At 39.7% G+C, this 21,713-nt stretch overlaps 1 long non-coding RNA gene across 1 annotated transcript; it reads left to right on the top strand.

Moving 5' to 3' along the window:
• The first annotated feature begins 217 nt into the window (after positions 1-217).
• LOC122460273 lies at positions 218-21,563 on the top strand. Its single transcript, XR_006281483.1, has 3 exons — positions 218-228; positions 4,704-4,712; positions 21,403-21,563. It is a non-coding gene; the product is annotated as an uncharacterized LOC122460273 (long non-coding RNA).
• Positions 21,564-21,713: the final 150 nt, after the last annotated feature.

Here is a 21,713-nt window from a genome sequence, read left to right as displayed (position 1 = left end):
CTCCATATGGATAGGGAGGTGCAGCAGGTGGCCCCGCACAACCTCAGCAACCCCCAGCACCTAGGGCTGTAGGTCAGGGGAGAACAGGGTAACCACTCCAGCCATACGAGCTGTGAGACGGCTAAAATATATCCCATCCCCCCACTCCAGCGGCCAACTTGCTTCGGCGTCTGGATCCATATGGGTCTCTTGCAGGAAGGCAACAGAGTACCCCTACTCCCAAAGGAAGTTGGTATCTGGCACCTGCATGGACCCATCCTACAGCCCAGGTGTTTAATGTGGCGAAGATGTTTGGTGCCATAGTGAGGGCTGGGGAACGGTCCTCGCTAGCAGGAACATTAACAGCCCCCATTGGACCTCATAGCAATCCGTGACCAACCCCAAATAGTGGGACAAATTCTTGCCTCGTAGAAATTGGCAGAGATGTACTCAAGTCAATGGAGGAGCTGTACCAGTTTTCACCAGGTGAGAATTTGACCTTGCAGTTCTACAGGGAGAAAAAAAGTTGGGTATTTTTTAGGGCTGTCAATTAATTGCAGTTAACTCACATGATTAACACAAAAAATTAACTGCGATTAAAAAAATTAATTGTGATTAGTCGCACTGTTAAACAATAGAATACCAACTGAAATTTATTAAATATTTTGGATGTTTTTCTACATTTTCAAATATATTGATTTCTATTACAACACAGAATACAAAGTGTACAGTGCTCACTTCATTATTTTATTACAAAGATTTGCACTGTAAAAATGATAAAAGAAATAGTATTTTTTTCACCTCATACAAGAACTATACTGCAATCTCTTTATCGTGAAAGTGTAACTTACAAATGTAGATTTTTTTGTTACATAACTGCACTCAGAAACAAAACAATGTAAAATTTTAGAGCCTACAAGTCTACTCAGTCCTAGTTCTTGTTCAGCCAATCGCTAAGACAAACAAGTTTGTTTACATTTACGGGAGATACTGCTGACTGCTTCTTATTTACAGTGTCACCTGAAAGTGAGAACAGGCATTCGCATGGCACTTTTTAGCCGGGGTTGCAAAGTATTTATGTGCCAGATATGCTGAACATTCATATGCCCCTTCATGATTTGGCCACCATTCCAGAGAACAAGCTGATGATGCTTGTTAAAAAAAATAATGCGTTAATTAAATTTGAGACTGAGTTCCTTGGGAGAGAATTGTACGTCTCCTGTTCTGTTTTACCTGCATTCTGCCATATATTTCATGTTATAGCAGTCTTGGATGACCACCCAACACATGTTCATTCTAAGAACATTTTCACAGCAGATTTGACAAAATGCAAAGAAGTACCAAAGTGAGATTTCTAAAAATTGCTACAGCATTCGACCCAAGGTGTAAGAATCTGAAGTGCCTTCCAAAATCCGAGAGAAATGAGGTGTGGAGCATGCTTTCAGATGTCTTTAAAGAGCAACACTCTGATGTGGAAACTACAGAACCCGAACCACCAAAAAAGAAAAGCAACCTTCTGCTGCTGGCATCTGACTCAGATGATGAAAATGAACATGTGTCGGTCCACTCTGCTTTGGGTCATTATCGAGCAGAACCTGTCATCAGTATGGATGCATGTATTCTGGAATGGTGGTTGAAGCATGAAGGGACATATGAATCTTTAGCGCATCTGGCACATAAATATCTTGCGATGCCAGCTACAACAATGCCATGTGAATGCTTGTTCTCACTTTCAAGTGACATTGTAAACAAGACGTCGGCAGCATTATCTCCTGTAATTTGTAATCAAACTTGTTTGTCTGAGCGATTAGCTGAAGTCGGACTGAGTGGACTTCTAGGTTCTAAAGTTTTACATTGTTTTATTTTTGAATGCAGATATTTTTTGTACATAATTCTACATTGTAAGTTCATCTTTCATTATAAAAAGATTGTACAATAGTACTTGTATTAGGTGAATTGAAATATACTATTTCTTTTGTTTTTTATAGTGAAAGTATTTGTAATAAAAAATAAATATAAAGTGAACACTGTACACTTTATATTCTGTGTTGTATTGAAATCAATATTAAAAATGTAGAAAACATCCAAAAATATTTAAATAAATGGTATTCTATTATTGTTTAACAGTGTGATTAATCTTTTTAATCGTGCAATGAATCACAATTAATTGTTTTAATCGCTTGACAACCCTAGTATTTTTCTTTGTATATGTTAAGTGTACTTCAAGAGTTCAAACCAAGGCCCTGAGCCTACAAAGACTTACTCACATGCTCAACTTTATACGTTGTGTGTAGTCCCATTGACTTCAATGGGATTACTCATAGTGCATAAACTTAAATACATCTGTAAAACTTTGCAGGATCCAGGTCCAATTAATTACAGGTTTACATCATTCGTACTCTGCTTCCTGAAACACAAAAGCAACGTGTGCACAATATTAGATGTAAATCTGTTATTGCTTCAACTTTCATAATTTGTCTAATGGAAGAATAGAAAAGAACGAACCCTGAATGGTGGATTATAAACAAACATTCTAAATTACAGTGACTAACATGAACATGCTCAGAACATAACACTATAATTGCACATTAATACATCACTCTCCCCCGCTACACATACAGTCCTTTATCAATCACTTCTTCTTTTAATTGATCTAAAATAGGTTAAGTGGTTTAATAATGTTGCCCTAGTTGATTTAGTCAAGAAAGATTCTTGTAGATTGTGTAAATAACCCAAAGGTATTAAGTATGTGCCAGGCTATTACACGGCTACTATACTGTTGAATGTATTGTAAACTAAAGTCATTGATTTTATGTCAAGCATTACATATAAATTTCCCAACTCCACTTCTTTTTAACTGAATCATTATGTTGAATCAGAATACCATCAATATCAGAATAGCACCACCACCAGTTCCATATCCCATGGGAAAAAAATCTAATTTTCACTGGCAAGCTAGGCATGGGCAAACAGGCTGATATTGACATTGAGTGCTATTAATATTTAAGAGTACTAGTAATCAGGAAATATTTGCTTCCCAGTATAATTATCAACCTATTTATCCATGCCTATTGCCTGCTTGAGAAAGCCATCCCAAAGACTTGAATGCCATACCTATTGTATGCAGGGGAGACTTAGTGAAACAAATATTTTAACTAACAGAAACACTTCTTTTGCTAATTTGAGTGTAAAAAACAATGAAAACATACATTGCCACATGTTACATTCTGGATCTGCATTAATGCTATTCAGTTTTACCATTGTATATATGTGCCTGGGCACACATATTGCAATTATATATAATTCCACCCGTAGTCTATTTCACTCATTTAGATTTATTGATAACATCAGTGCAGTGTCTAATATGCAAACAGAAGCAATGAGGAAGGGGGAAGGAACCCATGAAAGATTTGGTCAGTACATCATGGTCCTGATCCAAAGCCCATTGAAAACAATGATTAGGCTCCCATTGTTTTCAATGGGCATTGAATCAAGCCCCGTCTGTTCACAATGAGAAGTTATTTCCAAAATCTCCTTAAATTAAGCCAGTGGCAACAACCTTTGTTTTAAGGTAGAATTGCCTGCACTTTGAGACCAAAGTATATACTCCTTCTGCACATGATAAAATGAATTACCTGTGTTTAAGATTATAATAGTTCTAAATACTAAGTGTAATAGGTGTCATCTTCATTTGTCATTCTCTGACTGCATTGTGACCCATTCAAAGACATCATGTAAACGTTATTTATTGCACTGCTATAGGTTCTCATGGGCATAAGACTGCACAGAGGATTGTAAAGCATGTTTATGTCAATGTCATTGCCTAACGACGGTTTAGTTTAACATTTTCACGTCCCATCAGTTGAGGAACAAGATTAACCTATTCCCATTGATCCAGGGGATATTACGACCAGCATAAAGTTTCTCATTAATAAGAATGAGATTTCTTTGTTCCTGAGATTTGTTCCTGAGATTATGAATATTAGAAAAAACATGTAGTGTGGGAACCGAAGCAACATATATTGTGCAACAGAGCAAATGTGTACAGCGTACAAGCCAACCAACCAGACTGAGTGTGGTGAAATCTGTAAGGACCTAAAGAAAAGGTATCCTCCACTGGTTCCCCAATGTCTCAGCTTTCCCAAACCCATGGAGGCAGAACAGTGAGCTGGATTTGCCCCTATTTATAAGAAAGGGGAATGTGCTTACTTTTTACTGCTGAAGAACCAGTCTGAGGGAATGAACAGACTCTCTGAATTTGAAATATGTGTCGGCCCAGTATGCAGAATATTCAGCAGAGACTTTCTGTAATGGATTCCTGCATGCTCCCAGTCTCAAGTTCAGCAAGGGAGATTTGTCTCAGTTTTTCCTCTACAATCCTAGTACATCTGATGAAGTGGGTATTCACCCACGAAAGCTCATGCTCCAATACATCTGTTAGTCTATAAGGTGCCACAGGACTCTTTGCCGCTTTTACAGATCCAAACTAATACAACTACCCCTCTGATGCTTGAATCCTCGTACTATATGCTGATGTATCAGCCACCTGATTCTCCACTGCCCTGCACCTTGGGTAGTCATTCACACGACAAAAAGCAAAATTAAAAAATGAAACGGGGGCCACTGCAGTGCAGCCACCACCTTATGATAAAAGCCAGGTTCTGGTAAAACCTAAACCAGGACCTAGACTGGTGCCTGTCAGAATGGGACAAGTAAGAGCACAGAAAGAAAAAGTGGCAAACGATACTTTCATTGAATTGGTAAATCAGATGATGGGAAAAATGGAGCAGTTCACAGAGCACATTAGGAGACAGGAACTGCGACTCAATCACAGGGGAGTGAATAAAAAGGAATTTCAAAGTGAAAAACTGAGATTAAGCGGGTTAACACCTAGAATTGATGCATTAATGGATGGAGTTGCCCAAAAACAGTGAACTACCGCACAGAACCACACTCCACACTCAGAGTGAAAAATAGAACCTTCTTCCTCAAATATTTTTACATACCCGTTCAGTTTTCCTTTGTATCCTTTCTCAGTTTACTAAACTTGCTGCTGCAGCCAACTGTACTTTAAGATGCCTTCTTGGCTCAGATCTGCATACCTTCCTAGGTTGCTCTTCCCCCCCACCTCTCCTCACTTCTGCTCCCTCTCTCACTCTCTTCCTATGTTTTAAAGTTAAAAGTTATAGTTTTTACAGAAACCTCCAAAAAATAAAGCAATTAAAAACAGAACAAAACAACAAACAAAAAGAAAACAAGCTTAAAAACTTTACTTTAAATAAATCCAGTAAATTAATTATTTTAACCCTTCAGGAATAAAGCAACTGGAATTACTCCTAACTTTCTTAAAAATATGGTTGCCAAGCAACAAAAATGCAAACTCTGCTTCTAATCCTAACCACTAACTAATATTTAAAACTGGGGCTCTCTCTATTACCAAATAGCAAAGTTTTAAAATAAAGTTTAATATAAAGTAATGGAAAATGCCTTAAGTTACTAAATTAATACAACAAATTTGGCAAATAATAATATAAATTTTATCAATTTGTATTAAAAGTTTTAAACAACAAGGTAATAACTTGCTTATTTAAATGTTTAACCCTTTTGTTTATGTTTTGTTTTTTAATTTTGTTTGCCTTATTTTGTATAGTTATAAATAGAATTCTGGCGCCATTTTTTTTAATTGTAAGTTAGTCCTGTATGTCATGTATGTTGTCCTGTATTGTGTGTGTCACGTGACTACTTTTTATTATTTTTATTTTGTTGCAACAGAAGTCAATTTTATACCCTTTTTAAAAAAATATAAGTGGTACCACACTATTTTAATATTATAGTTGGGGTATAATCATCATAATATTATTACCATTGTTTTCAAAGTTCAAAAAGGTATCAATTATAAATATATATACATATATTTTTGCTTCAACAAATAATACAATTGCCAACAAAAAAATCTTTTTTTTTTTAATCACAGGGTTTTTTTGTTTTGTTTTGTTTTTTTATCCAAAGGAAAAAATGTAAGGGGGACCTCAACATTAAGGTTAAGGTAATATTAACAAAATTACGTTTCTTGTTTGCGTTTTTATAAACTTGTTTGCACTTTTAAATATAGTTATAAGAATGTCATAGCAAAAATGTTTATTTATTTATAAAGCTAACTAAATAATTTCAACAGGTTTCCACCTTTGGCTATCAAACACAACAAAGCATCATGAAAATTTAATACTCTTAAAGTGTTTGCATATACTTGGATTCAAAATTTATTAGGTTTAATTTTATACACTTTTTTATGTTATGTTACAGGGAAGCAGTTGTTGTTAAAGTTTGTGCTTCTAAACAGTTAACAAAAGTGGAATTGGTATCACTAGCAAATTAACTTTAAAAAGCCTGGTAAAAATTCTGTTAACTCTTTTGCTAAAACAAAGTGCTCAGCAGGGGAAAGCAATACGCCTTCTCATAGAAGGTTGTGAGCATCTATTTTATCAGTTAACTATTACATTTAGTATAAAATATTAGTAATGCACCTCAAGTGAAAATGAACGTTTATACAACAATTGCAAAGGTATAGCTTGTGTTATAAAAGACCCCATCATGTTGTAAACACACTAAATTAATTTGTGTATTAAATTCGGGTTACTGAAAACACGAAGAGATGTAAAACAAACAAAAACTTTATTATGTTAACTAACTTAAGCTATTTAAGATTGCATCCCACAGACTATATCACACCACAAAAACACCAAAAGATCTCACTGTATCATGAAGGAACCCCCAAGCATCAAGGAAAGAAAAATGAAGTGTTTTATAAATAAGAGACTGGTCAAATACACCTTAATCTACTTTATATGGACAATTAAATTAGCAAATAAGCCAGAAACCACTAGCTGGACCAGATTAAACTGTCATTTACTTTCAATTTGGCTGTTGTGTAAAAGTAACTGTATTATTGCTGTACTGTTGTATTATTGCTGTATTATCGCTGTCCAACATTTACAATGTGCATAACTTTGCTCAACTGTTTAACCAACATACTGGTAAAAATCAACAAACGAATGGCAGTATACAACATGAAGGCAAGGCAAAAACAAATCGGTAAAGGAATTAAGTTACACAGTAACTACAAATTAGGTAAGCAAATTCCCTGTTAGTACTAGTCACAATTTGGGGTCAGTGACACTGCATCCTAGGAGAGGCACATGTTATTCAAAACAATCTTGTTCAGTGTCTGGGTACCAATACCACAGCCTGACGCAGCAATACTTGATACATTGGTTACTGTCCATTCAGTAGGTTATCTAAAAACAGCATCTATAAAAAACAACTGATTCCATGTCAGCTACTGGTTTATCACAGAGCAATGCAACCAATGGAACAAAGACGCTATCTGTTCCAGTTTCCTGCCCAGAAAGCCTTACCAGAGAGTGACAACCAGCAGTAATGGTAACCTATAACATGTATGAACAGTACTGGGTGGTAACTAATTACAGACATTTATATATAAGGCCTCACTGGTAGTGTCACTACTCAAATTTCTGTTTTATTTCTCATATACATAGCACTGTGGGACACGTAATAATGCCTATCCCAATATTTCAAAACACTCAGCCTACTACTAATAATGATACCGAGGGTAACTGTAATTGCCCTAATAGAAGTTTGTTGCTATCTGCAGTACCACAAGGGCCAAACTACAACACCAGATTGAAAAAGAATTGTTATGCTTGAATATAAGGTGGTGTCATATGTACACATACATACTATATACATATATACCCATATACACTACAAATATATGCACCATATCCATATTATCCATATATATTTGGTACTGTCACCAAGGCTCAATCATAAAACTACATTCTTTAGGGCCTAACATTCCCAGACCCACCATAAGGAACTACATACATTGGAAAATAAAATCTGTCCATCAGTCGTACGAGGGTATGTGCGGATGAAGGAACAAATCAGCCATGAATGTATGGATGGTAAAGTAAGGTAACCACATAACAGTGTTTAGCCCACTGGGTCATCTTCAGTCCACACATTATGCTTTTCTGGGATGATGGGTAAACTTCCTCCACATAAAAAGACAAAATGTGGGGGAATGTAGTAAGATGAGGGCCTAAAACATGAGGCCTTCTATCAAAGACCTGGAATGAGGACCAAACTAAAGTGGTCAAAACTTTGCTGATATGAAGCAAAGTCAGGTTGTGAGCAAGAGGCAAGCCCTGCTCACAGAATTTGGTCAGCGAAGGTGTCAAATATAAAGGGAAGGGTACCATCTTTCTGTATACAGAGCTATAAAATCCCTCCTGGCCAGAGGCAAAACCCTTTCACCTGTAAAGGGTTAAGAAGCTAAGATAACCTCACTGGCATCTGACCAAAATGACCAATGAGGAGATAAGTTACTTTCAAAGCTGGAAGGGGGGTGGAAACAAAGGGTCTGTCTGTCTGTGTGATGCTTTTGCTGGGACCAGGTCAGGAATGCTCTTCAGAACTTCTGTTAAGTTACAGAGTAGCAGCCATGTTAGTCTGTATTCGCAAAAAAGAAAAGGAGTACTTGTGGCACCTTAGAAACTAACAAATTTATTTGAGCATAAGCTTTCGTGAGCTACAGCTCACTTCATCGGAGTGAGCTGTAGCTCACGAAAGCTTACGCTCAAATAAATTTGTTAGTCTCTAAGGTGCCACAAGTACTCCTTTTCTTTTTTTCTGTTAAGTTAGTAAGTAATCTAGCTAGAAATGTGTTAGATTCTGTTTTGTTTAAATGGCTGGTAAATAAGCTTTGCTGGATGGAATGTATATTCCTGGTTTTGTAACTTAAGGTTTTGCCTAGAGGGATTCTCTATGTTTTGAATCTGATTACCCTGTAAGGTATTTACCATCCTGATTTTACAGAGATGATTCTTTTACTTTTTCTTAACTTAAAATTCTTCTTTTAAGATCCTGCTTGCTTTTTCATTGTTCTTAAGATGCAAGGGTTTGGGTCTGTGTTCACCTATGCAAATTGGTGAGGATTTTTCGCAAGCCTTCCCCAGGAAAGGGGGTGTAGTGCTTGGGGGGATATTTTGGGAGGAAGATGTCTCCAAGTGGGCTCGTTCCCTGTTCTTTGTTTAACACGCTTGATGGTGGCAGCATAGGGTCCAAGGACAACACAAAGTTTGTACCTTGGGGAAGTTTTTAACCTAAGCTGGTAAGAAAAAGCTTAGGGGGTCTTTCATGCAGGTCCCCACATCTGTACCCTAGAGTTCAGAGTGGGGAAGGAACCTTGACAACAGGGCTAATATTGCAGAAATACATTCCTAAGTAATGCTAGGCATAAGAATGCATATGCAAACACATTCCAGAAAGGTGGTACCAGAACAGCCCGATACCAAACATAAAGATAACAGGAACATGCTGACCCAGCTTAAGGATAAGGTCAGGATGAGATCATGAGTAATAAAGATGTTTTAATCAATCCTATAGGTACAAGGCAATGGGAGGCACCCAACACGTCAAAGGGTGGCACCCTGATACTTCAGGGGCAATATGGAACTTGTTTGTATTGGTGCATAAAAATGTACCTCAGACAGAGTGTGTTTGGCCAGCAAAGGGGGCAGTGGAAAGTCCCGCCACTCACTGAGCTGTGTCCATTGTCACGAGCATACATGTCTTAGTATCCTCGTAGAGTGTCCCAGTCTCACTGCTATTACTGTGCTTCATCGACAGTAAACTTGGCCAGGTGCCTTCATTACGAAACCAAGTCTTGTGGTCTTATTGGGCCATTTGATCAGAGCCTGCTGTACGGGCTATCTGGCCAGAGCCAGTGCATCCCGCATGGAGAACGCACGCACGCAGCCAAACCTCTGATGCCACACACAGCTCTGCAAACCAGCAATGATTTAATTGAATGGAAGATTGAGATTTAAGAGTTTTACCACTCACTTTACAGAGGCATGTGCCCATAAGGCAAGGCTGTGGAGGGTCCAGCCCATGACACCCAGCAGCCCAGATGAAGATGGCAAAGACCTATAGTGGTATCTAGTTCATCTCCATTCCTGTGAGGGATCGGAGATTATTCAATATGGACTTCACTCAATGCCCATTAAGTCACTAGAAATATATAGGATCTACTCACTGGGATTAATACTCTGTTCAGTCTTCTTTAAAGTGTCCCAAACACTGGAGTTTTCTCACAATTCTCTTGGGCATCTCTTCCACAATTTAATGGATCGCACTGGCAGGAAAGCTTTTCCCCGGATATTCCTTCCAAATATCCTTTTCTTTATTTTACCCCTTTACTTCTATGCCCTTTGTATCAACCTCAATACTTCCTCGTCATCACTAGTGCTTACACCCTTAGGATATTTATCAAATCATGAAAATGTTAGCACTAGAAAGGACCTCAAGAAGTCATCAAGTCCAGCCACTGTGGTGAGAAAGAACCAAAGTAAACCTCATTAGTTTTTTTCCATTATCATTCTTCAGTCATTTCTAAATCAGGATATATATTTGTCACCTCTGTTAGTTTATATCTCCAACCTCCTGATCATTTTCCAATTTGCCTACAATTTTCTCATAGTTAGTGTTCAGAACTGAACATAGTATTAGAGGTGTGTTCTCCCCTCCATGCTCTATGATGTGTTGTTTGTGCACATACAACCCAGGATTGCTGAGCGATGACCAGCCTTGCACTCAGACCTCAACATAAATTTCCATACACTTGGAAATTTAGATCAATAGAGTAACCCACAATAGTTTGAAACTAAAGAAATACCAGGCCTGGCCCTCTGTTTTGCCTTCCACATAAGTAGACACTCAGGAGCAAAGTTAGTGAAGCAAAGATTTGGAAAAAAATACCCTGAACTTTGGACTCTTGTTAACTTCCTTTTGCGTTAGGAATTGGGATGGAAAGTCTAGATCAACCTCTCTCATTTCACTTCAAGGCCCCAGTTGAAGCTCTCAAGTGCAAATAAGGAAGAAAAAAAAGTTTACAACCAAATGCTTTCAAACCTCTATAAGTCTTGGCTTGTGTTCATTGCAAGTGTGAACAGGTGGCTCGATTCTTCATCCCAGCAATGAAATATATCCTTACTTAGAAGGCTAAACCTTTATAGAGCTGGGTGTAATTTTGATACATTTCATAGTGTCTCCATCTTTCCAGTAAATATTATGATTACCATGATGCCATCTTCGTTATACTACAAAAACTTAATTAAGTGGAAAGATTGAAAATAGCATCTAATCCATCTTTGCCCCCTGACACACTGGGTCTGCCAGAAGGTACCAACTTTAATATATGCTGCAGTATTATTTCTCTGGCAACAACACAAGCCATTAAAAACAACACCTTAAGCATTTTTCTTAAAGTGGACCCAGCATAATGCCATTACCATAAGTACATCATCAAGCAATTTAAGAAATATATTAATATGAAAGTGGTTACTCACAATATTTTATGGGTAGCCATAGTTGTCAGGGATACCAGTACTTACCGTAAATGCCTTCCACAGATGTCTAGATTTTACAAACAAGGTAAATAGAGCTCCAGCTATATTTGTTCCAGTGATCAACAAAATGTCAGTCTCAGCATCAGAAGCTTTTGTAATCATGCTATTTACACAATATAACTAATTTTAAAATCTGCTTAGCATTCTGAAGACTCTGAAAACAAACTAGCAGCTGAAGGAGAGAATGTTCTGTTATGAATAAAAAGAAAGGTCTGAATTTGTGTACAGCATGTTGATTACTGACAAACATTATTGTTTCCAGTCATCATTCAGAATGTCCATGGTCTACCTTCTGCATACAGTTAACCTATTCACTCAAAACATGGCTGATCCAAAAGAGTTTTGCTACCCACTGGCCTCTTGGGTGAGAGGTGCAGAAAAGGCCAAACAAGAGTGTGGGTGAATGGTCTCCAAAGCTGTTCCCGTGTAACAGGTCCAATGTGACAGTAACAGATCCCCACTCAGGGGGTCTGTGTTTCCAGTGCAAGTCCAGGTGGGAATTCCCAAAGCTGTAGTTCTGGGTTTACGTGCAAAGTTTCCTTTTCACATGGAATCCCAGGCAGGTGGGCTGTCAGGAGCCAGGAGAGTTCAGTGAGAACATGCCAAGTCCTAATGCAGCTTTGCCCCAGGCATCAATGAGAGTTGTGCTCAAAGCTTGCAGATTGATTGGCACTGGGCACAGGGACAAATCAGTTTCAAAACCACTATTAATGATGCAGCACATGAGCCAGTAATGTTACACTAGCATCGTTCAAAGCAGAGCACTTTTGAAATTTTGAAGCATAGTCCCTGCCCAAAATTGCTTGATAGTCTGACTGCTACAGTTGTCAGCTAGGCCTACTTCAAAGTTATACATATTAGGTTATACCCTTTCTGGTTTTTCCTGAATGCTTGGGCAATGCATCTATGACTGGACCCGTTCATAGATTACAATGTCAGAAGAGCCACTGCAGACATCTAGCCTGACCTCCTGCATAATACTGGCCATTGGAATTCCCTAAATTCATTCCTCTTTCAACTAGAGAGACTCAAAAATGAGCCTAAACTTGTCTTCTTAAGGTTACAGCATATATTCTAGGCTGAAGATGCCCAACTTGGTCACCACCTGCACACCTCAAGGTCTGAACCTGAGCAGCTGGTCTGTGGTTGTGGTACTTTAATTTGGTGGTCTTGGAACTTTGGTGCTCGTTTATCAATTTGCTGCTTGAAACTTGCACTGAGTAGTTTATCCATATTTTGGCTTCTGACTGTTTCTTAGGGCCTGATTCTGATCTCACTTAGACTAGTGAGACTTCTTGGCCAAGTGCCTCCTGGCTCATACAAATGTAAGTCAAAACAGGATCAGAACTATTGTATATTTTCCTGGAGATGTAATAGGATGATTTTTTTTTCAAAAGCACCTGATGAGAAGCACAAATCCCATTATGCTCCTGACTCCTGATTTTGAAAATCTACCCTGGGCTTTGAGAATAGAGTTCTATTTCAACTGGTACTACTGGAAAAAAAGGGATTACTCACTTGCCTGAAACTATAGATTGTTGTAAACCCATTCTCAGGCATCCCCACTCCTGCAGAGTTGAGGACATATGTTTGCATTTGTTCGTCCTTTCTTCCTTTCACTCCCAAAATAAAAGATTGTTAAGGGTATTGGGTGCTTATGCACCCCTTGAACAAAAGGGGAATGTACCACTATCTGGGGGGTGTGGGAGAGAGAGGCAGAGAGAGGAGTTGTCCTAACACCGTGGCTCTGGAAATCCCCAGCAGCTGTTGCGGTGGGACCACAGAGCCACAAGTGTGGCTCTTTTACAATTTATCTTTGGAAAACAATCACTCTTTTCATCAGTTCTTGACTTTCAACCTGATTAAACTACTCTTAGGCAGACAGAGAAAGTTAGTTTAAAATACATTGATTTCTGTGCTTCATTATTTGAAATAAATCCCATTCCCATTGGAATAGCAGTCATCTGAAATTAAATACCTCTTTTTTTCAAGAGTTTATTTATTCTCTTGCTATAGGAGGAAGATCTTTCCTATCTGAGCAATAAAACATTTATATTTCTGTCTGGTGATATTTGAGAAGGAAATTACAGAAATGCACACCCATATAGTCTAAAGGAATGAGCAGAACATTGAAAAGCAGGAATCTGAGTTCAAATCATTGCTCTACCACTCACTCTTTGGTCTCAGACAAGAGGGAGACAGGATGATTTGCATCTTTGGAATCAGGACTTAGAGCTTGATGCTGCAATACTCATGACTTTATATCACACCTAGATTTTGTGTGCGCCAATGTAGCTAAGAAACAGTTGTGTAATATTTATGTATGTAAGTGTCATGCAAATTTTAAAATCCCAAAGAGGGCATCCCTCTACACAAGCCCCCTATCAGTTATTCCAAAATATAGATTTCCCTCCCTTATTCCATCAAATTCAACCCTTTCTACCATCCCAATTGCATTAATTTTGCTCTCGTCCTTTAATTGAATCATTTTCTCCCTCAATGGGTCATTTACCCTTTCAGGGCTAATTCTTTACATTGTGATGGGTACAGGAGAAGCAGCAGTATGCTTTTAGTTTCTATAGAAATGATAAGGCATCAATTAAGGAGAGGCTGAGGGAGCTGGGATTGTTTAGTCTGCAGAAGAGAAGAATGAGGGGGGATTTGATAGCTGCTTTCAACTACCTGAAAGGGGGTTTCAAAGAGGATGGCTCTAGACTGTTCTCAATGGTAGCAGATGACAGAACGAGGAGTAATGGTCTCAAGTTGCAATGGGGGAGGTTTAGATTGGATATTAGGAAAAACTTTTTCACTAAGAGGGTGGTGAAACACTGGAATGCGTTACCTAGGGAGGTGGTAGAATCTCCTTCCTTAGAGGTTTTTAAGGTCAGGCTTGACAAAGCCCTAGCTGGGATGATTTAACTGGGACTTGGTCCTGCTTTGAGCAGGGGGTTGGACTAGATGACCTTCTGGGGTCCCTTCCAACCCTGATATTCTATGATTCTATGATTCTAAGGTCAGATCCAAACGCCACCCATTGTGGGAGCACTGAGAGGAACAAATCAAGATTAATCTGCTTGGGTGGAGAGTCATGAAAGAGCAAAATCTGTGTGGATGGTAAAGAACACCTTAGAAGTCGAATGGCTGCTGAATCCTGAATATTAATGTGAGCTTACAAGTAACAAAGCTATATTGCTGCTGTGGCAAAAGAACTATGCAGATTTCCTTGATAGAAAGAGAGCATGACCTAAACTATTTACATCAAGAGAAGGTTCTCAATTCAGCTCCCCGATTTCAAGCTGTCAGTTGAGATTCCGCTTTCTTGGTTTTAAAGCCCCAAGCCAGACTTTGAAATGGACAATTCTTGTTCTGAACAGGGAGCTTGGGCTCATACTATTCCAAATAAGTGAGAAAGCCTGCATTTAAAGTGTACATTTCACACACACACCCAAAAAATCCACACATTTGAATGGTGCATTTCTTTGGTCTGCGAGGAAAAAGAAATACTATATAATTAATTAAGAATAATTAAGGTAGTACAATATGAATCAATCCCCATAATTCTGCTGTACAGTCATTAATAATTTGATCACAAACACATGATGATTTTCATAAGTTACATATACACAATCACCTGGACAGTTCTGAGGTACTTTGGAACCAATATAAACATTGCACTGGATCTTGATTTCAATGGAGGGATGATTTATACCAGTTGGTATTCTGACCCTGTATCTTTTATCATAGAGTCCTGCATGCAATAATTGTTTTAGAATCATAGAAATATAGGATGGGAAGGAACCTTGACAGGTGATCAAGTCCAATCCCCCACACTGAGGCAGCATCAAGTAGATCTTGAATACTAATTTATTCAGTCTTAGTTTTCCTTTCTGTGATATTCAGGTACTACAGAGTCTGAATCCAAAACACAAAACGAAAAAACCAAACCAGAAGTGATGTTTTTGAGTCTGGTATCATTTTCTGTTTATAAATCACCTCAACTCTCTAAAGAATCCTCCTTTCACTGAAGGCATGAACAACATTATACAGAGGTGAATCAATTCAGTCTGTAGATCCTTCCTCAGGGAAGAACATGCATTGATGAATGATTGATGATGATCATAAGTAGGCATTAGAATAGTTTCATGACTACTTTCACAGTGTCCAAATAAAGCTTCTTTATTCTAAGGAATCAGTCACCTCTAGAAATGTGGAAAACAAAACATCAAAACCAAGAAAACATGATGGCACATACTATATTTATGGCACATACTATATATATTTACTAAATATATTTCAGAGTAGCAGCCGTGTTATAGTCCAATTTCCATCCCACATCAACCTCAGCCTGGACCAGTCCACACAAGAGATCCACTTCCTGGACACTATGGTGCTAATAAGCGATGGTCACATAAACACTACCCTATACCGGAAACCTACTGACCGCTATTCCTACCTACATGCCTCCAGCTTTCATCCAGATCACACCACACAATCCATTGTCTACAGCCAAGTTCTACGATACAACCACATTTGCTCCAACCCCTCAGACAGATACAAACACCTACAAGACCTCTATCAAGTGTTCTTACATCTACAATACTCACCTGCTGAAGTGAAGAAACAGATTGACAGAGCCAGAAGAGTACCCAGAAGTCACCTACTACAAGACAGGCCCAACAAAGAAAATAACAAAACGCCACTAGTCATCACCTTCAGCTCCCAACTTAAACCTCTCCAACATATCATCAAGGATCTACAACCTATCCTGAAGGATGACCCATCACTCTCACACATCTTGGGAGACAGGCCAGTCCTTGCTTACAGACAGCCCCCCAACCTGAAGCAAATACTCGCCAGCAACCACACACCACACACCAGAACCACTAACCCAGGAACCTATCCTTGCAACAAAGCCCATTGCCAACTGTGTCTTCATATCTATTCAGGGGACACCATCATAGGGCCTAATCACATCAGCCACACTGTCAGAGACTTGTTCACCTGCACATCTACCAATGTGATATATGCCATCATGTGCCAGCAATGCCCCTCTGCCATGTACATTGGTCAAACTGGACAGTCTCTATATAAAAGAATAAATGGAAACAAATCAGACGTCAAAAATTATAACATTCAAAAACCAGTCGGAGAACACTTCAATCTCTTTGATCACTCGATTACAGACCTAAAAGTTGTAATTCTTCAACAAAAAAAACTTCAAAAATAGACTCCAACGAGAGACTGCTGAATTGGAATTAATTTGCAAACTGGATACAATTAATTTAGGCTTGAATAAAGACTGGGAGTGGATGGGTCTTTACACAAAGTAAAACTATTTCCCCATGTTTATTCCCCCCCCCGCACCCACCACTGTTCCTCAGATGTTCTTGTCAACTGCTGGAAATGGCCCACCTTCATTATCACTACAAAAGTTCCCCCCCCCCGCTCTCCTCACTCTTGTTACAGTGTGTATGGTGACACCCATTGTTTCATGTTCTCTATGTATATAAATCTCCCCACTGTATTTTCCACTGAATGCATCCGATGAAGTGAGCTGTAGCTCACGAAAGCTTATGCTCAAATAAATTTGTTAGTCTCTAAGGTGCCACAGGTACTCCTTATATTTATGGTAGATAGTCTAGTTTGGATAACTGTGGTAGGGAGATTCCACACAACATGTCCTTTCTGGCTAGTGAAAGCTAGTACTGGAGGAAGTTATTGAAGTTTCACTTTGGGAGGGCAAGTGCCAGCGTCTCTTATGTTTGGCCAATGCTCAAGGAACCATTTCTAGCCACTGAAAGTCTCCCTCATCATCCAGTTTCTAATCTCCCTGTCTGAAAAAAAGTTTTGGAGAAGGTGATGTCAAAGCAACTCTGGCAATGTCTGAAGTCATCAGGTTTTTTCACCTGTGGTAAATCCAGGTGTAGGTCTGGGGAAAAACAACTCCAATGCCCCTCTCTCAGGTACCCTAGTGGTATGGCTCCCCGGATCACCTGCTGCCTCAGAGTCCCAGTTGAAACTGGAGGTTTATAGCATGGACAGAAAAGTCAATATAGGTGCTAACAAGTATTACATTTTCCTGTCAAATTTGTGACTCTAGTTTCATATCAACTGAAACTTCATTTTATGCTGAATAAACTATTCATCCCAAAAAATGGTCTAGTGATGATACTCTTTCTTTGCAGGCTTGCCAGTTCTGTCCTCAACAGCTCCACTGGGGCTAACAGAAATCTGCATTTTGGCAGTCTCATGGAGATCTATTTCTAATGTCAACTTACCCTCTAGGTGTCCATCGGCTTGAAATACATCCTTATATTGTTAGAATGCCGATCAGCGCCCATGATTCTCCCTCCTCCCACATGTTGGGGATAATCTGAGTTTATGTATCAGTCAAATCCCTGGCTTGCATTGCCCTGCTGCCCAGCAGTGTTTGCTGCATCTGTATCAGCCACTATAAACTCTAGGAGATCTTGTCTGTTGTTCTATGGAATTCTTATCAACAGCCTGAATTTGTCCACTCACCTCAGAATCGTTTTTATTGTATATTAGTAATACTTGGTCACCAATATTGCTGCTTATCAGTGTTCCTGGGATTACATTGGCAGTTGACTCCAGCATCCATCAGGAATCAGACTGGTCATTGATCTAATAGAACAGCTGCAAATATGGCAGTTGAATGGCTGGCAGCCTTCTTCCACAGTGCATGTAGATTTGAATATCTTTGGAGCTGCTAAAGTTATACCGCAGACATCCTCTTCATCACTGGAAGTCTCTGTCCTCAATCACTGCATGACTTGCTTTCCCTCTCCCCCTTCCTGAGCTAGCAGCAGCATTGGGACATAAGCAACGATGAGCTGCGAGAAGCTGAAGAACCGGTTCCTTCAGTTGCTCTGGGTCTTTGGCGGCACTGAAGGACCCGCCGCCGAAGTGCCGCCAAAGGTCCAGCATGCCGCCGAGTGAGTAAAAATTCTCAGGGGAACCTCTCCAGCAGAGAGGTCAGGCGGGACAGAGAGGATGATCCCGCAGACCACATGTGGCCCGCGGGCCAGAGTTTGCCCACCCCTTTAACAACCGGTTCTAAACCGGCTTCAAAATTTAACAACTGGTTTGCGCGAACTGGTGCGAACTGGCTCCAGCTCACCACTGCACATAAATGGTTCTTTTTCCCACATCCCTTGCATCCTTTGGGGCTTTTTTCTCTCTGCCTTTTATGTTGCTTTCCCCAGTATATACATTAGATCACGATGCCTGAATTGTTGGTCAATCTGTCCTGCTTTCTGAATCTCTTTAGCTTGAATCTGTGGACTTATTTTGCACTAGTGGCTGTCATGGTTTTGATCTTTTTCCTGAAAAAGTTCAGTTGCCTTTGCTAGTTGGAGGCATGTCTCTAGTGGCAGATCTGCTTCTCTCAATAACCCCTCCTAAAAGCTGGAATCATGTGTCTCACAAATGACCTTTCACCAGTTAGGGAATCTTATGTCTCCAAAGTTACAGATGGATGCCAGAGTTCTCAACTTGGCAACAGAAGATCTATCTGTTCCCTCTTCTGCTTCTTGGTTTCTGGTAAAAACAGTATCTCTCTACAATCTAATTCTGTCTAAGGTCACAGAACTCAAACACTTCATAAGCTCTTTCAGTGTTTCAGACATTGATCCTTGAAACAGCGTCTCATTCGCTTCTTATCTAGGGTGACCAGATAGCAACTGTGAAAAAACAGGACAGGGGGTGGAAGGTAATAGGCACCTATATAAGAAAAAGTCCAAAAAACCAGGACTGTTCCTATAAAAACGGGACATCTGGTCACCCTATTCTTATCCCTTCCCTCCCCCACACTGAGATAACAAAAAGCTTTGCCTTCATTTCTCCCCCTCCCCCCACATCTTTATTCCCCAGTCAGCTCTGAATACAAACTCAATTCTTGCTTCAATTTTGTTTGTGCAAAAATTTTGTCTGGAAATCCACCTTTCTCAGTGGACTGAACTGCTCCATGCAGATTGTTTGCTCTGCTTCTGGGTGCTGCTTTCTTTGCCTTTTACTGCCAATCTTCCTTGCTGTGGGGTCCCAGTAGACCGGCTGCCACTGTCATGTTTCATGTACCGCATGCAGGGTAACACAAGAAGACTCCCTATTACTAAAACAAACTGTCTCTTTAGTAAGAGAACCATTCACAGCAGGTTTCAGAATAGTAGCCGTGTTAGTCTGTATTCGCAAAAAGAAAAGGAGTACTTGTGGCACCTTAGAGACTAATAAATTTATTAGAGCATAAGCTTTTGTGAGCTACAGCTTACTTCATCGGATGCATTTGGTGGAAAAAACAGAGGGGAGATTGATATACACACACAGAGAACATGAAACAATGGGTTTATCATACACACTGTAAGGAGAGTGATCACTTAAGATAAGCCATCACCAGCAGCGGGGGGGGGGGAAAGGAGGAAAACCTTTCATGGTGACAAGCAAGGTAGGCTATTTCCAGCAGCTAACAAGAACATCTGAGGAACAGTGGGGGGTGGGGTGGGGTGGGGTGGGGGGGAGAAATAACATGGGGAAATAGTTTTACTTTGTGTAATGACTCATCCATTCCCAGTCTCGATTCAAGCCAAAGTTAATTGTATCCAGTTTGCAAATTAATTCCAATTCAGCAGTCTCTCATTGGAGTCTGTTTTTGAAGCTTTTTTGTTGAAGGATATCCACTCTTAGGTCTGTAATCGAGTGACCAGAGAGATTGAAGTGTTCTCCAACTGGTTTTTGAATGTTATAATTCTTGACGTCTGATTTGTGTCCATTCATTCTTTTACGTAGAGACTGTCCAGTTTGACCAATGTACATGGCAGAGGGGCATTGCTGGCACATGATGGCATATATCACATTGGTAGATGCGCAGGTGAATGAGCCTCTGATAGTGTGGCTGATGTGATTAGGCCCTATGATGGGGTCCCCTGAATAGATATGTGGACAGAGTTGGCAATGGGCTTTGTTGCAAGGATAGGTTCCTGGGTTGGTGGTTCTGTTGTGTGGTGTGTGGTTGCTGGTGAGTATTTGCTTCAGATTGGGGGGCTGTCTGTAAGTAAGGACTGGCCTGTCTCCCAAGATCTGTGAGAGTGATGGGTCGTCCTTCAGGATAGGTTGTAGATCCTTGATGATGCGTTGGAGAGGTTTTAGTTGGGGGCTGAAGGTGATGGCTAGTGGTGTTCTGTTATTTTCTTTGCTGGGCCTGTCCTGTAGTAGGTGACTTCTGGGTACTCTTCTGGCTCTGTCAATCTGTTTCTTCACTTCAGCAGGTGGGTATTGTAGTTGTAGGAATGCATGATAGAGATCTTGTAGGTGTTTGTCTCTGTCTGAGGGGTTGGAGCAAATGTGATTATATCGTAGAGCTTGGCTGTAGACAATGGATCATTCCATTCTTGTGCACACAGACTGCCATAACCCTGCCACCTCCAACTCTCCCCTCCTGCAACCTGTGCCCCTCCCTCCAAGTTCCATGCAGGTGGCTACAACATTAAAGACTTTTCCTTTACACTAACTCAATTAAACTCACAGTCTGATTGTTAAGACAAACACTGCTCTCATGTATATGGATGTAAATCCAGAATAATTGCAAGGACTTCACTTGAACTCCTTTGGTTTAGGTTACGTCTTTATACTGTGACAACAGTAAACTATGCTTCAACAAAAATATGAATTACAGGATAATTTCTGTAGTAATTGAACTGAACATTTACTGTTCTTTCCACCATTTCTTTGTATATACATAATTGCACTTTTACAAAGTTACAGAGCAGACTGATCCCACAATTAAACTGATGTGCATTGAGGATAAGCTAGAAAAGCTGACAGAGCATGTGTAAGGAGGGATTTATTACAAGTACAGTGTATGACATATTAAAAGCAACCGATAATGTCAAGCCATTTTTCAGCTCTGCACAGATAGAATAAAAGGGTAAGTGGATGTTAGGATATAGATATTCAGGCCTGTCTGTAAAGGCCTAGACTCTATGAATTTAGGGGTATTCTTATCACTTCGCTAATTCTAGAGGTATAAAAGAAAGAATCAAAGTCACTGTCTGCCGGTGTAAGAGCCTTCTCTTACTGTTTCAGAGTAGCAGCCGTGTTAGTCTGTATTCGCAAAAAGAAAAGGAGTACTTGTGGCACCTTAGAGACTAACAAATTTATTAGAGCATAAGCTTTCGTGAGCTACAGCTCACTTCATCGGATAGCTGTAGGTCACGAAAGCTTATGCTC

This window comes from Dermochelys coriacea, chromosome 5 (genome assembly GCF_009764565.3).
Source record: "Dermochelys coriacea isolate rDerCor1 chromosome 5, rDerCor1.pri.v4, whole genome shotgun sequence".
Taxonomy (NCBI): Eukaryota; Metazoa; Chordata; order Testudines; family Dermochelyidae; genus Dermochelys; species Dermochelys coriacea.
The sequence above is the reverse complement of the archived record's forward strand: the minus strand, read 5'-3'. Positions and strand labels throughout refer to the sequence as shown.